The sequence below is a fragment of the Neolamprologus multifasciatus genome, chromosome 9 (genome assembly GCF_963576455.1).
Source record: "Neolamprologus multifasciatus chromosome 9, fNeoMul1.2, whole genome shotgun sequence".
Classification (NCBI taxonomy): Eukaryota; Metazoa; Chordata; class Actinopteri; order Cichliformes; family Cichlidae; genus Neolamprologus; species Neolamprologus multifasciatus.
Window position 1 is genome coordinate 31310684 of NC_140447.1, and position 16211 is coordinate 31326894.

At 40.2% G+C, this 16211-nt stretch overlaps 1 protein-coding gene across 6 annotated transcripts in view; it reads right to left on the reverse strand.

Annotated features, from left to right (window-relative positions):
• Window positions 1–16211, reverse strand: part of LOC146511891 (sodium channel protein type 3 subunit alpha-like) — a 289234-nt gene that overhangs the window by 141681 nt on the left and 131342 nt on the right. Inside the window, exon 1 of one of the 6 annotated variants that reach the window (XM_085171638.1) lies at window positions 4538–4792. The exons of the other annotated variants lie outside the window; for them this stretch is intronic. The gene's annotated coding sequence lies outside the window, so the exon portion shown is untranslated. Of the gene's footprint in view, window positions 1–4537; window positions 4793–16211 lie in introns of those variants that run through there. 6 annotated transcript variants of the gene reach the window in all.

The window sequence follows — 16211 nt, forward strand, 5'->3', positions numbered from 1 at the left end:
GAGTCTGTGGTCTGGGAGAGAGTCTGTAACTCTGTCTGCAAAATACAGGATATAATGACCAATGTTGGGCAATTTAATTACGTAGTTACTTCTTCAAAAAAGTAACTGAGTTTTGCAAACAACAAAGTGTTTTGCAGCTGTTTACCTAAAAATGCAGCCAAAGCGTTTTTAAAAAAAATAAAAAATAAACATTTCAAACTATTTACAGAACAATCAGCTGTTCTGCATCAAATCTGATGCCACACAAATTATTTGTGCCACTCCAAAAAAATCATTTCTGTCACTATGAGATGAAGGAGAACAACAGCCTGATACCTGCAGGCCTGACAGCAGCAGATGTGTCACTGCTGTAACACCTGTAACATTCAGCAGTCGCCTCATTGTTCTGACACACAACACAACTACACTACACACTAACTACACAAGATTTGCGCTAAACGTCTCAAATCTCTCACATCTCAAAACACGCCGTCACTCCTGAAACTTCCTCCCATTTCTTAACAACTTGCCATATCATTTTTTGATTGGTCGACATGGTACTTTTTTCCACCAATAGGAAAGACTGGGGGTTTTTGGTTTTGTTTTTGCTCACAGGCGGAGAGCGTTTTTTCTTACAGAACGTTTCTTCCTGCAGTAAATATAAACAACGACAGTATTCAGGAAGAAAAACAAACATTTTACATTTTTTTATCATAACTCTGGTTTTACTGGCCGATCAACACAATTTAAAAACTGGTTTAAAGTCCACACTTTCTCCGTCAGTTGTTCCGTCTGTCCTGCTCACATCTCCAATGGTTGTACACGTTGTCATTAACTTCACTCCACATCAGCCGCTTTGCTAAAACACCGGTGTCGGCGGACGCTGTCATAGCCTGACAACCACGTTGATTAGCTGCGTATATACGAATGTGAATCGCATCATTGGCTGGACTATGAGATAAGGTGGCATCGTTCTGATCCCATACGGGAGCAGCCAATCACTGACTAACACTGCAAAACAGAATTGTTAAAATTTTTATTTTAATTTCAATTCAGGTTAGATTTTTTTTTTGTGCACAGAAACCGAGCCAGCAGTGCGCAGCTTAGAGGGAACATTGATTCTGACTGTGAAAGCTCTTTCTCCTGAACATAGAAAAGTGGAACTCAGTGGGTCTCTGGTCTCCACACAGATGCTGAGTCATGACATTCTTACAAGCGTTGGGTGGACTGAGAAGCCCTGTTTTTAACTCCGCCCACCTCCGAAACAGAAGGTGTTTTTACATGTATACAAAATGCAATTATTACTAAATTACGATGTTTCTCTGCACAGATACTCAGTCCACTGAATACACAGTTTGTTTCCCGGTGTCATAGCAACTGTTCTTATTCTGTTACTAAATTCTGATTGTGACCTTTTCCTAAATGCGCTGCACTCACTTTAAACCAGTGAGAGGAATAATCGGGGACTGCATCAGTTCATGCTGAGGCCACGAAGCCAGAGTCAACCGCCTCATGTGTTCAGTTGGTGAATTTGATACAAGAGGCAAGATTTAAGTCTTGTTGCTGCATCTGTAAGCCCCTTTGCAACCCACTCCCACCCAAGTTTCTCCTTTTTATGCCTTTTCTGACTGAATGCCATATCTCTTATCTCTGTCATGTGCAACGAAAAAAGAATTTCAGAAGTCACTAATATCAAGATGGTGATTGAGAGCTCAGTTGTGAGGGACTAAAGCGCACTGACCATGCAAACATCAACAGAGAAAAAAGCAGAGAGACAGAGAGATGGACAGACTGACACAGTCAAAGACAAACATGCACGCAGGCCGGGGCTGTTCTAGGAGACATCCTGGGGATTTCTGTGTGTGTGCATTCACTTCATGCTCCCCCACATTCCACTCTGTTCTCTATGACCTCAAACACACACACACACACACACACACAGAAACACACACACACACACACCTCTAATTATAACACTCAGGTAAACTCCAGTTCAGGAGGAAGAGAGTACTTAGCATTGCTATAGCAACCGTATCCTAGTTCTGGTTGCTGGGGGAGACTGTTTCGTGCCACCTCTGTTGGGAGACAGAAAGACCATGTTTTCATGTGTTTCATGATCCTGTCATGTTCAAACCTGGTAACATGCTGGAAGTTTGCTTCAGTCTCTGGGTCCTCAGAGCCTCAACAAACGACCGTATGATGAATAAATATATAATAAAAAATTAATAACTAGACATCGTTTTGATTAATCAACTCTTAGAGTGAATAAGATCACATGACTCGAAGTGACATCAGTGCAGGTCATCATACAGCCATCAAAATCCATTTACAATATCTGATTGCCTACAATCAATGTCAATGTGCAGAAATGCAAACGTAAGTTAATGTTTGATGATCTGATCTCATGTCATCGTTGAAACCCTTATGTAATCTAGTCTGTGACATTGTCTAATTGAATGTACCCTAATCAAATTTATTCCAACTTAATCTAATTAATTTAATATAATCTCATGTAATCTAATCTAGCATTGTAGAGTATATTTGATCTAATCCACTCTAATTTAGTCGTTTCTCTCCTCGTCTTTCAAGGAGGCTTTCATTAGGTTGAGAATATGTGAGTGATACAGTATTGGCAACAGGAGAACAACCTTAAACTCCTTAAACATCACAGAGGCCCCACCTCTGCTACACCAGATGAATTAGGGTGGAGGGATTTGCAGGTTCTGAAGTTTTGAAGCGGTTACATTAACTTGAGGTCAGCGTTGTGCTCTCAGTGTCTCAGTGTGCTCTCTGAGAAAATCCCCGCAGCTCTGATTGTGTTTTAATTTCTCATCAGTGACACAGCAGCTCCTGAAATAGCAGCTAAACTATGGAGGCGGGTCGCCTAGCAGTTAGCATCACAGCACAGACCGGCCTGGCTCCGAACCAGCGCTTTGATCACAGCCGAACGGTTACTGCGTGTGTGCGTGTGTGTGTGTGTGTGTGCGTGCGTGGCACTTTGATCACCACATTTGGTCACATTAATAACAGAGTCGTCTCCAACGTGTTATCATTAGAACATCTAAACCATCCTGATTACCAGGCACTCACAAGGACACACAGCAGTGTTGTGTTCTGCTGATGCACTCAGGCCGGCCTGATCCTGATGGACTTGTTCACAGTAACCAAGAAAAATATTCATCAGCACTCCCGCTGGAGTCGGCATGTTAAACAGGGAAGCGCTGAAGAGAAACATGAAGCTCAACAGGCACAAATTCAGCACCGTTTTACTGTGTGCTGCTCTGAAGAGAGTCAATTTCAGGGTGTGATTTCATGTTTCTTGCCCCCTTAAAGCAACCAAGTTGATAATTCACAGACATAAAGAAATCCTTAAGATGTGCAAGCTCCAATTCTGTTTTCAGAATAAGCTGAGAGACACAGTCAGGCCAAAATTTACCATCTGCAGCTGCTAAGCAGAAATAAAAACCAAAGCTTTGTGTAAACGTAAAGCTAAATGCAAACATGAGCAAAAGCTTTCTTTATACTATTCAAAAGGTCAAGAGGGAAAACAAAAAGTAAAAAACAACTCTACTAATAATGTCAAACTGTTTGCTTATTTAGTCATTAAGACATATTATTTATGCTTTCCAAAATAAACAAAAATAAAAAGGCAGAAAAAGTGTTGCTAAAACTCTGTCTGCACACATTCAGACTGTTCATATGAAACTACTGATGTTTCTGAAAGCTTGACTAAAATGACTGGATTTAAAAACAGTCACATCTGATGTTCATCTGATTGTTCCAAAACGACAGCAAAGGCACGACCCTGTTTCTAGATGAGCTTTGGCTGTGAGATGCTTATTGGGAAGCAGACCTTAAAGAGGGATGCAGCAGTTCTACCACATATGCAGGTGCAAGGCCATTTAAGGCTTTAAATACACACAGTACTGATTTATACTGGACTGTAAGTGCAGGGCGGTGCACACTGGCAGTAATTCCGCGGTGGCATTTTGAACCAACTGTAAACGAGTGAGTGATCATTGTTTGTCTATCCTCAAACCACAAAATTTACAGGAGTTTTACAAAAAGTTGGGGTGCGTGCACAGCTGCTGCAGTTTAATGTAAATTCTCCATGGATGAATCTGCACAGTCACAAGAAACAGGCAAGCTCATCAACATTCAAACAAAGTCTGATGGCGAGATTTACATCACGAGACCCCAGAAGACCTTTGCAGACTCGTGGGCTGCACTAATGAATTAGACCAACTACTCACTTTAGCTAAAGTTATTAAGTTAGCTAAAGAGTTGGGATGCTGTGTAAGACATAAATAAAGTTAAAATAAAAAGGTTTGGACACCGTTTTGCATGTTTCCCTACTGTAGGGTCTCTGCAAGCATACAGAGGGGGTACAAGATGATAACTTTGGAATTCTACTAGAAACAGTCGATCATAATCCAGGGCAAACTACGCTAAATTAGCGTTTTTAGCTAGCAGCTACAATAAGCATAAAAGTTACTGTACGGCTATCATTTGTTAACATGACGCTTGTTCTTATACATGTAATACATTTATTACCAACCTGAGAGTTTATCCGCTGCTCATTCGACATGACGAACGACTTCTGAAGTCTTAATTCAGCTCAAGATGCTGTAGATTCCCGTCAGTAACACTTTCGGTCCGCTAGTAAAACGTAGTTCTATTAATCTGCGCTTGAACCGGAACCGGATGTAAGTTCCAAAAAACTGAACTTTGGAACTGAAATTGAAATTATTCGAGAGCTGAATTTTTAAAGGATAAAATGCAGTTTCAAAGCAAATCAATACATTTTAAAATATAAAATTCAATTTCAATTTAGTGATGATCATTTTCAAACCATAAATTCAGTTTCAAATTAGACTAATTCAAATTCAGTTTTCAAAAGCATTTATTCAAGTTACAATTCAGATTCAATCTGAGCAATTCAAATTTAAATTTAACTTATTCAAATTCAGTTTCTGATGGCACAGATTTCTGCCCATACCGCTGCTATAGGTCACATGATGGTAAAAAGAAAAAAAAATGGAATAAATAGATGCAGCTTCATCTTCTCTAATGGTCAGCAGGGGCCAGTGGTATAGAAGTCTCGGAAAATTGTTTTTGGCTCATTGGATTGATCCTGATGAGTTTCTGTTCAAGTGTCAAGTCTTACTGAATACACAGACACACAGAGAGGGACTGAAGTTGAACTTTGGATATAAATAGAAATGAAACTTATCTTACATGTTATGAAAGATGTTCTTCGTTTGTCAAAATCTTAATGTGCCATTGACATCAACTTAGTTTTAGTTTGATTATGTTCACGGGGAAAAGGCAGCTTTTTACTTTTGCTTGGTTCAGCAGGCTCGCGGTCGACTTTCCATCGTGGAAAATGCCAGCGTTCTATTTATTTCAGTGAAGAGCTTTTCATGCCAAAGAGTGTAAAAGCTGCAGCGGAGGGCGTCTTTAGTCTGCAGGAAAAGTGTCAGGCACATCTGAGAGGGAATAAAGGCTACTTAACCTTTTCTGGACTGTCTCACATCTCATTATCTTCAGCAAAACATTGTCCAACTTTGCTTTCAGGCTCTTCTGTGTGTTCTACATTTGTTATAGGAGGTTTTCTGCCTTTCACCGATGGCAGAATCTCATATATAGCTTTAGTGACGCATGCAGCTGTAATATCCTGCAGTCTAAGAGTCTAATCAGCAGTCGACTTTGAACCCATCTGTGATCAGTCAACTGTGGTTTCACTACAGTCCATATGTCGGCATTTTTAATATTCAAGTATCTGAAAGTTGCTTGTTTTCTTTAAAATCACATTTATTAGTTCATCTTTGGCAGATGCCTGAACCTCCTGGCTCCTTTGGCTGTTGAGGAGGAGCAGATCTACGACTTACAACCTCAACGTCATAGAGCAAGGCTAACAATGCAGCAAAAGTGCGGTTAAAGGGATGAAATCCAGTTTAATGGAGCTCTATCCAACCATCGCATTTTTCAGTTCATCCCAACCGCTTCAAATTTGCCTGGTGTTGAATTGCTGTACAATGAAAGAGCAGTTCTGATGTTTTGGGCTACGAGCTGATGTGCTCCACTCTGTGTGTAAGGGGGAAAGAGACACACACTCCCAAAAGTCTTTAAAGGGAATGGAAAACCATGTGTAGATCTTACAGAACTGAATGCATCTGCTGTTATAATAATTAAACTGCTTTTGTAAATTGGTTAGAAGAAAACAATCAGGGTTGCTTTCTCTGGGAGTGTCATTGGTTACATGAAGAAACTTCTGCCCATCTGCTCTTTGCCTCACTCAACAAACCTGGGATTTAAGTACAATGTAGGTGCTGATATAATTTGGATGAACCAATCTCATATTTTGCTATAAGTTGTTCTTTGTGCTGTCTCCCTACAGCTACATTACTCACAGTGAGGCTGCTGGGCCGATGACAGCTCTTGGTAACTTGTTGTGTGGCCCAATGATATAACACATATAACACTTAGCAGGACAGAGCGAGATCAAGAAAGCATTTCTGTTCAGTTTTTACACTGACAAACACAGCTGGTGTCAAGAAATGTCACGGCACTAATGACTAAAAAACCAGCACGTAAATTATAGTTACCAACAAATACCACCATGTCTTCACACAGACTACACGTGCTGTTCTTTATATAGTGAGGCCCTCAATCGCATGTTCTCGCTCTAAAATTCTTCAGGGGTTCTCAAAAGAGAACCAAACAATAACCCTGATCATGACCGAAACCTGACTTACTAGCTCGAAATTTAAATCTATCCCTCAAACAGGCCTGTCAATGTGTCAAACATTGCAAACCTTTGATATTTTAAAAGTCTTTTTTATATTTATACTATTTTTATATTATATTTTAATATTTTATATACTTTTATTATATTTAATATGATGTGTTTAGAGACTTCTGTACATTTTAGCTACAAAAACTAGGCTTGGGCATTGAGGGAAGACTTAAACATGAAGACATTAGGAATACTAGTTCAAACACAGTCTGGTGTTAATATACAGATACATAGATATTAGGGGTGCAATGATACACGTATCGGTATTGAATCGTTCGATACAGTGCTTTCGGTTCGGTACGCATATGTATCGAACAATACAACATTTTTAATTTATTTTATCAACTTTTCTTCTGACGATGCTGTCTGTGTTGAGCGTTCAGTGGATCTGCGCTCGACAGTGCAGCCTAGGCGGAGTAGTCGAACGCAGATTCACTGAGCGCAGGGCAAGCTAGCGAGACAGAAGCTAAGCTCGTTGCAACATGGCAAATTGAACCTCCCCCACCCTCATTCAGATCTGGCGTTTGGAACTATTTTGGTTTTCATGTGACGTATGACCCTGAAGGTAAGCGTGTCATGGACTAAAGTAAAACAGTATGTTGGATGTGCCAGCAATGCTCAATTACATGGGTGGGAACTAGTGCGTTAGCGCAGTTAGCTCGTTAACGTGTTGATTGCGTGGGGCTGGACGGTCAGCGCGGTAGCTCGTTAACGGAGATTTGCCGTGTTGTGGCGTTAACGTCATTTCAGATTAACGCTGACAGCACTAGTGGGAACACAACGAATATGACTGCACATTTACTCCGACATCATCCTGTGCAAAGACAAGTGGAAGCAGACAAAAACAACAAGCAGCATGCTACAAACTTTAGCCGAGTCATTTAGACAGCCGTTAGCACATGATTCTCCTTATGGGGACCTGATATGTTTAATATGCTGCTGAGAATATAGCCCAGAAGAAGCGTATAGTAGAGCTTTTATTTTGGAAAGAGCCATTTCTCTGTAATAAACTCTCTTTTCCAAAGATGAGTGATTTCTCCATCAGATTAATTTTTTTATTATTATTATTTTCTTTTTTCAGCAACATTAAATTTAAAAACTGTACTTTTGAGTTAAAATATATATTTAGAATTTTAATAAATGACAAATTAAAAAGGCATGAACATTTTTTTGTATCGAAAAATATCGAATTGTGACACCAAAGTATCGAACCGAACCGTGAATTTTGTGTATCGTTGCACCCCTAATAGATATAGATACAGATATTGATATAGATATCCGAGTAATGAGCTGACAGGGAGATTTTGTATGTCTAAGTTTTTTTCCATTAACTGTTTTAATATAAAGGTTTAACATTGCGTGATTTGAATGGTGTTTACTTTCCCCAGCTCTGGTTTCACCGAGGGACCTCGGTCCTCTACATGTATTTTGAAAGAGAGGAGCAGCCTGACAACTGCTCTCGGCTGCTGTAAAATCCCTGTGAAACGAGCTCTCAAGTGGCTCATTACTTAGCTATGTGTGTTGGTATGGGAAGAAGTCGTGTTGGCTTTGATTCAGACACTTGTTGGCGTTCCTCGAGAATACTGCAGAGTGCTAAGTCATGTTCATTTCACCAGCTGCGTCCGAATGATTTATAGCGGCGAGGGATAATGTGACGCTACAGAAATAGAGCCTGAGGGGGCGTCGGGGACGGCGTCTCAGCGGTACGAGGAGCCCACTGTGGAAGGAAGCCGTGGGTTTGAGATCAGCGCTGGATCTGGCTGTCAGTCCCACTGTGGATCAACTCTCACTCCAGAGAAACTTGTGAGAACTCACTTCACTCTTCTTATCTCCGCTCTTCTTCTTTACACATACTTCTCAGACTTCTCCGTCTTTTTTGACCTGCTGGCTTAATTTTTCTTTAAATATCTTCCTTTAATTTTGGTTTTTAATGAAAGAATCTGATGTACACGTGCATTTGTCAAACACATTATGATGTAAAGCTGTTAATGTCTCAGGTTTGTACACATTGCAGTATCGGATGTTGTGAAATTGTTGGTTTAAATGGCGATAATGCTGTGAATGTAATGACATGACAGCTGGACTTTGTTTTATATACGTGGTGGTTAAGTGATGTGGAGGAAACTTTATTACAACAGCATCATTACAGGAAACATGTTTGAAATCTTCAACAATTGTCCAACTAGAGAGAAGCAGACTGTTGCCTGGTGGCCCTAAAATAGACATTCAAGTAATACTTTGAGAAAATTATGCCATCATGTGTCAGAAACATCATCTCACCTGATATAGAAAAGCATCAAGTTGCATACTGACTAAACTGCTCTGCAGAAGAAGCCTCTGCACACTGAGAGCAGTACAAAGCGTTACATGAGGATGCTATTAGTGGACTTCAGTTCTGGATTTAGCACCATCACGCCCTAATGCAGCCGAGGGTTAATAATTACCTGTGCTTGTGATGGCAGATTGTGAAATAGTCACAACTTCAAATGTATTGATTTGTCCAGCAGGAGGGCAGATTTCAGACAACAGTCAGGAGACAGCCTACTGGTTTGAAACAGTTTAAGGGTGACGATCTGAAGATTAACATTTCTAAGACAGAAAATCACCAACGATTCCAACGGAGTGAAAGGAACACCTCCTCTTAAATATAAACAGAGAAGCAGTGGAAAATTAAAGCTTATTGCAGTGTATCAAACTGACCTCCAATACCTCCAACACAAAAACATCACTTCCTTAAAAAGCTGAAACTGGCCCAGCTCCCACAGGGACTGCTGGTCCAGTTCTATGGGAACATAGAGGATTTTCACCAACACTGGCAGCCAGCTGCATATCTGCTGGAAGGAGAGGCCTGCATCATTCCCAGACTTTGGCACCATCTATGCCAGCCGAGTAAGGAAGACGGCCAGCAGCAGTATTTTTAAAGACACTGCTCTCCCTGGCCACTACCTGTTCAAGCCACTGCCATCTGGCAGGTGGTTCAGGGCATTCAAAGCTCGCGACAACAGTCCGAAGAGTTTTCCTGAGGGTGCCACCTCCATCACACTCCTCTCTACCTCCCGGTCAAAGAACTGATTTTAAGGACTAGAATATGATCACACCAACTTGAAATGAATTGTATTTGCATTTAATAAATTTAGTTTTTTCATTTTTGTGAGAGACACAACATATCTCCTTGTACCTCAGTATCTTGTGGCTGTAGCTCAGGTGGCAGAGCAGGTCAGCCACTAATCAGAAGGTTGGTGGTTCGATCCATGCCAAATATCCTTGGGCAAGATACTAACCCCATGTTTGCCTGCTGGTGGTGGTCAGAGGGCCCGGTGGCGCCAGTGTCCGGCAGCCTCGCCTCTGTCAGTGCGCCCCAGGGCAGCTGTAGCTACAATATAGCTGCCATCACCAGTGTGTGAATGACTGAATGTAGTGTAAAGCGCTTTGGGGTCCTTAGGGACTGAGTAAAGCGCTATACAAATGCAGGCCATTTACCATTCTTTACGGTAAAGACTACTGATCTTCAGATTTGAGGAGCAGATTTGTTGCATTCACAATGAACACCGAGCTTGGCACGTGTCAATGATAAAGATAAAAAATTATTAACTTGTATAAGTTAATAATTGTACAATTGTACAATAACTTGTATAAAATGAAATCAGCACTGAAAAAACAGTCTTACAAATATTTGTTGCAGCCAAGAAATTTAAGCTCTGAATGACTGATTTTAAACTTTAAAATAAATCTAAATAAACTTTTAATTTGAATGAATACATGAGTAGAAAAAAGAAATGTAGGTGCTTCCACACAGATGCACCACCTAATAAAATTAAAGACTTAACATGCATTAATGCTCTGTGCTAGGTATGAAAATACTGAGCAGGCCCAGTTATTTTTGATTTTATTTGGGGTTTTTCTCCCATTGCTTCCAAAGGTACAGATTTCAGATATTGTTCCCCCCCAACAAAAAATATCATCATAAAATGGATTGAAATTACTTAGTCATTTGCATCACTGGGAATTTTATAATGTTTTTCTAACAAAGCATGGTCTTTTCTTATTCAGCAGTTAGTCTTTTTAGTGCTGTCAGCATTAATCTTGTTAAAATGACGTTAACACCATGGTGTCAACACGTTAACGAGCTAACTGCGCTAACGCGTGGACGGTGTCCAGCTCCACACACGGGGCAATCCATGGTAACTCGTTAATGGAGATTTGCCGCAGTTATGGCGTTAACGTCATTTTAACGAGATTAACGCTGACAGCACTATGTTTTGTTTTATATGATATGAATATCAATTATAAGTTCAGGATAATTTTCACTATAGGTGTGACCACACACCCATTGTGTTGTGAACTAAATCAGCAGCTCCTCAGCATCAAATCCCGGACGAGCCCCCAAACAGAACATAGTTCATTAGCTGGAAGTTACCAAAAACCACCAACATAGTGCTGGAAGGATGGCGCAGGGGCAAAGATTGACAACACCTAGCTCTTATACTCTCCAGGAAGAATGCCTGGTGCTCTCGGCTGGGCTGATGAAGTCTACCTACTGGGAACCTATGACACAACACAAGAGACAAATAGTGGGAAACAAAGGGTAGGTCCAGTCAAAGTAGGAAGGTCATCACAACAACCTTCTTGTCTTGTGCAGCTGGAAAAGCTAAAACAATAAAGGAGGTGGTCTTTTTATTGCTCTCTACAACGTGTTTACCAGCATGGTAACAAAAACTGTTCAAACACGATTGGACTTTGACACATCAGACTACGTAGCTAAAGAAAAGACAACCCGAAGACTTCAGGTCACAAAAATCCAATCGCATGGCTACAAATTATTCCTGTTTATATGCAGAATTACCTAACACACTACTACACATCCTTGGCAGTTTGTAAATGAAAAGCTTTACATTAAAGATTCTCAGAGACAGCTCATTTAATTGTGACAATCCACTTTCCCTTGACTGCAAAACTTTTAAAATTCAGTTTTAGGCTTTTAGTTTGACAAAATTTCAGGTAAAAATTTCTAAAATTGACAAACAACAATCTCACAGTTCCATTAAAACAATTGGCTACATTTCTTGTACTTTTATCTGAGGATAGCAACATTTTCACTAATCTAATGAACTTCTTTAACTTAAACCTTGGTCAGAACTTTGCATCCTAAAGCTGCATTTACACCCATTCACGTGAAATCTTTCCAGAGTCTCCAGAGAGGATACGGGCCCGTCTGATATCAAGTAATGGAAAAGTTTGTGTCTTCCTGTCGCTAAACCATAAATCCACTATGTGGTGTTATCTGACCAGAGTATCGAGTGATGGAGGATAATTTCAGCTTCAGTCAGACACATCAACACAGTCTGCTTTATTTTGTCTGTATTTATTCTTTCCTGCTGTCTCTGTAGTCACATCGCTTGGCCAGGCATGAGACGATATCGATCAGATCTCATGCACAGTGTACGGCCACCATCTGCTCCCACATGTCAACAGTGTCCACGCATTCCATGTCAATAAACCTATTTATCAATAAATATTCATTTCTATGAGAGCACTTCCTCCTTGCTCTCCAGGGTGGACTTTGTCATATTTAATTTTTCATGCAGACTCCATAATTTCACTAGAATCACCTCTGCAGCAGGCAGACTGTTTACTCACACCGTTACATACACAACAAGGAAAGGCAGATTACTGTATCTTTGTGTTTTTGTTTTACGACTTTTGGAAAGTAAAGCTTCGACTTTGATCGGGTTTAAGGGGAAAACTGCTTTAACAAAGGTTATGGTTTGGGAATCTCAAATAGATGTGCACACATACATAAAAGGTTGGAAATGTTAAGGTTTCTGGTTTCCATTTGTAGCCCAAGTTCGATTGACAGATTTTTGTTTTCTGACATTTTTATTATTGATTTTATCTCTATTACTTTTCATTTATATTATTTCATCTATTTTCTAATTGCTCTTGATTTAATTGAATCCTGTTTTACTTAAGCCAGAGCTTCCCAAAGTGTGGGGCCCACACCCTACAGGGGGCGCAGTATGAAAAGGGGAAAAAAGACCCAAAACGCTTGGACACTGCTAGCACGGGCATCTACACAAAAGCAAAGCAGGAGATGAAGCATCGCTGAATATGTTTCCAAACCAACTTCATTCTGAGCCAAAGACTAGAAAATATGGTGAAGCAAATCTTCCCTTTGGCTTCACCTGCACAAGTGCCGAGGTAGGTCTCCCTGCAGGATTGGTTTTCCCTGTGTCGGGAGCAGCGCTGGGCTGTTTAAATCACGGACAAACAGGATCCCACATTCTTGATTTTTAGTTCACAAACACTTGTTGTAATGACTAACTACTCCTGACATGTTGGAGATGTTTGCTCTTTATACAGTAAAGTTACAGCGGGATACAAATAACATCAGGCTGATCCTGCCACGATTTGTTCCCCCGGTTCAAATCACTGACAAACAGGATCCCACAGTTGTTTATGTTTTTAAACCCATTTTGCACAGAGAGGCATTTTTATTACACAGGAAAAAAAACACGTAAAATAATGACACCGTGACGCCTCTGCCTTTGTAAATGGAGGGACAGTAACTGTGTGTTTATATGTAAGCGTGTAAAACCTGCAGACAGTCAGATTAACAGTATTTCGTCTCTATCATTCTGCAATTCATCTCATGCAAACAATAACGTGGCCACAGCGTGACGTGGAAAAAGACACATACCTTTGACGTTGCGTGATGAACTCTGTATTCCTCGTCCACACATAAACGCAAAAAAGGAGTTTTAAAAAATCTTGTTTTCGGTGATTCGAAACGCCGTTCACGTGTGGACGAAACAGCTACGCTTTCAAAAATACCCGTGTAGGTGCTGACGCAGCGTAAAAGAGTTAGTAGTTCATTTTCTTACTACCTGTAATTTATTGCAGTTTACTTGTATTTGCTTAATTGTTCACTAAATGTTTGAGGTGTGAAATAAACCGCAATGGAGCAAAATATGGGTGTGTGTGGTTGGAGGATGTGTTTGTGTGTGTGTGCGTGCGTGCGCGGGAGGGGGGGGCGTGAACATTTTTCTTATAAAACAAAGGGGGGCCTAGCGAAAAAAGTTTGGGAACCACTGACTTAAGCCCTGAATTATTTTTAAAAATCTTTCTGTCATGTTTATGTTAAGACCTCAACTCTAATAAGCGTGACTGAAATATTATTTTTGCGCTGCACACTGATATGTGGAAGGTAACAGAACACAACCTAAAATGTCAAAATAATATAACTTCAAGCTAATAAAAGATGTAGTTGTAAACTACTTTGTGTTAGTGTGTATTGTGTTATGAACGGTATATGCAGAGTTTAGACTGGTAGGCGGGCCTGTGGCAGTCTGCAGTGATGATAATCGATCCACCTCCAGAGGCCATCAGGACACTCGAGGATGGGTTGCTAGAGAGAACCTTCACTCTCTCAGATATACACTGTTAGGTGTAACTGTTGCTGTTCTTTGTCAAATCTCTTGCATACCATATAATAAAGCCTCTTTAACACAACAGTTCAGTTAAGATTTTTGTGGAGCGACTGTATTTATGGTTAAATTAATCTGTTCTGGCCACAAAGCAAATTCAGCTCCACTTATGCTGCTAGAACCACAGAGGAGACACTTAATTAACAACTGCTTCTCCTCCTAATGACAAAAAAGACACAACTCACTCTTTATCGCTTGTTTTCTGCCAAGCTTTACATGTGTTCATAATTATTTGGCGGTAGAGAGGCAGAGGAGGATGAATAAACTGGATCAAATTAAAAGCCAGCTACTTACAGACAACACTCAGTTATAAGAACAACCCACACTGGAAGAATAAAATGAACTTTATTGATCCCTAAGGGCAGAATTAGGCCAAGGCAGCAGTGGAAACACAGGCGTAGGCTGAAGAACCAGGCGAGATGAGTCAAAGAACATTAATTAAAATACAATACCAAGAAAAATATGACCTACTGGGATGGAAACGGCAATAACACTGCTGGGATTTCTGCAGACTTTCTTTGAAAAAGGCCTTTTTTCTTCTAAGGAGTGACCAACAGCACACAGTCCAAACACAAAAGGACAGGTGACACCTGAGCTGAGCACAAATAAAACTGTCAGCAGACAGCTGCGTGTGAACACACCCACCAGATGAAAAACAGCATCAGCAGTCGACACCGTGACCTTCTCTTCCAGCCTACGTTCAACTCCCTCAGACAAGATAATGCCGACCATCTTGATCATGACCCCTCGTGTCAGCTGTGCTGATGGACCAAACCCTCCCACCACACACACACTGAATCATGGGTAACCAGAGGACAAACAGAAGAAAAGGCACAGCGATAGCAGCTCTCCGTACTCAGGGAGAAGTTGTAGGATTGTGAGTGTGTGGTATAACTCAAACAAAGAAACCTAAAACCACAGGTGGCATCATTTGTGCTTTGAATGAGATCTTCCAGCTGCGATTGCGTCTGATAAAACATTTCATACATTTTCTTGCTTATCTAAAATGGCTTTGGAAACATGTGCTTACGTGTGTGCAATCAGAGCCTGCTCAGATAAGCTCAGTAGATTACAAACGGACTACAAATGGAAGCTACAAAATCTACATAACTATGTCCTCCTGAGAGCCGAGGAAAACTTTTGTATGATTTCCTTCCTCTTTGGAGGCCACCCAAACACATTTAACCCTTTAAGACCTACCATAGAACCAAGTCCGCCAGAGCTTATATTATATGTTTACATGCTGTGGAGCCATTTTTGGGAGCATTTCAAGTTGCTATACATCAATACAACCATTACAGCCTAAATCTTAATAATATGTCTGCATTAAGTGCATAGTAATTACATAAATTGCAAAAGAGTGCAATAAACTACAAAAAAATGTAAAATCGTTTTTGTTTTTTAACATATATTTCTAGTTAGAGAAATTTAAGAGGCTTATCCCTCAAAACTGTAAATACAAAAAAGTTGCACAAAATAGTTTCCCACCACAGGAAATTTATTTTGAGTGTCTCCATAGTTTTATTTTTGAAATACACCAATTTTTATACACTGCAGGAAAAACGAAAATAAACATTATAATGCAAATTTGCAAAAAAGCAGCATATGCATCAAAATAAACTATTTCCAGCAGTGCAATATGAGTCCTAAGCATCCCAGAAACCACACAGAAAGTCATAAAGTCAAAGATAACCTTTAAAAACACCAGTATAGGCTTGTGTAGGCAGGGAAGGTAAAAAATTTAATTTTCCACGAAAATGACGTCACTTCCGGTTTCGGGCAGGTCATGGTGGACATGCGATAGTCTCCTGTACTTACAGAGTTAGGAGGGCTGGAAAATATCTGGAAAATTAGTTTAAAGCGGTCCAAGTTCGGAGTACTTCGATATATAACTTCGATTTATTTAATATACTTTATATCAAAGAGGCAGTGCTACACCCTAAACATAA